General features: G+C 37.1%; 1 non-coding gene across 1 annotated transcript; it reads left to right on the forward strand.

The window, feature by feature from the left end:
* The first annotated feature begins 293 nt into the window (after window positions 1–293).
* On the forward strand, window positions 294–433 carry LOC113745208 (U4 spliceosomal RNA). Its single transcript, XR_003462037.1, has one exon. It is a non-coding gene; the product is annotated as a U4 spliceosomal RNA (small nuclear RNA).
* Window positions 434–800: the final 367 nt, after the last annotated feature.

The raw sequence follows: 800 nt of genomic DNA on the forward strand, positions 1-800 counted from the left end.
TTTTGTCATCAGGGTCAAGCCAAAACATGGAAATATTATCAAAGTGTTGACCTGAACATAAGAAGCACTCTCACAGTCAACAGCTGACCAGTTAGTTCAATAACATTTATTAACCCACATTTTAACTCTATTTAAATAGTATTCAAGTTATTTACCCTGAACAGTTATTATCAAAGTATCATCCATGTATATAACTGGTTTCCTGTACAGTCACTGTGCAGTATGCATGTGTACAACCCTAACAGAGGGGTATGTAGATGTAACAGACACCCCCTCTGTGACAGAGCTTCAGTATCCTTTTGCAGTGGCAGTATTGTAGCCTGTGAGGTTTATCTGAGGCGCGATTATTGCTAGTTGAAAACTTTACCCAATACCTGCCTTGATGACTTGAAATATAGTCAGCAATGGCAATTTTTGTTAGTCTCTAAGGAGACTGATGACTTGTTAAAAGGAAAAAAGAATGTTCAAATGGTGCCTTCAGCTCCAGATCTTTATGCATGTATTAGACAGTATTAAGCACTCAATACTGGAATTACATAATTAAAGTCCAAAGCAAAATGAAGATATGAGCAAACATGCATTTTGGCTAATTAGAGCGCCCCCGAAAGGTCAAATCTAATTTTTGGGCATCTTAAAGAAGTGGTCATGACTGTCAAAACATCACACTGTTGCAAAAAAACAGACTTGGACCACTATGAAATAAGTAGATTAAAACAGAAACATTGGCTAAGCATTCATTATTTCTTTTAACAAGTCATCAGTCTCCTTGGAGACCGTCAAAAATTGCCGTCGCTGACTAT

Source organism: Larimichthys crocea, unplaced genomic scaffold (genome assembly GCF_000972845.2).
Source record: "Larimichthys crocea isolate SSNF unplaced genomic scaffold, L_crocea_2.0 scaffold52714, whole genome shotgun sequence".
NCBI classification, from domain to species: Eukaryota; Metazoa; Chordata; class Actinopteri; family Sciaenidae; genus Larimichthys; species Larimichthys crocea.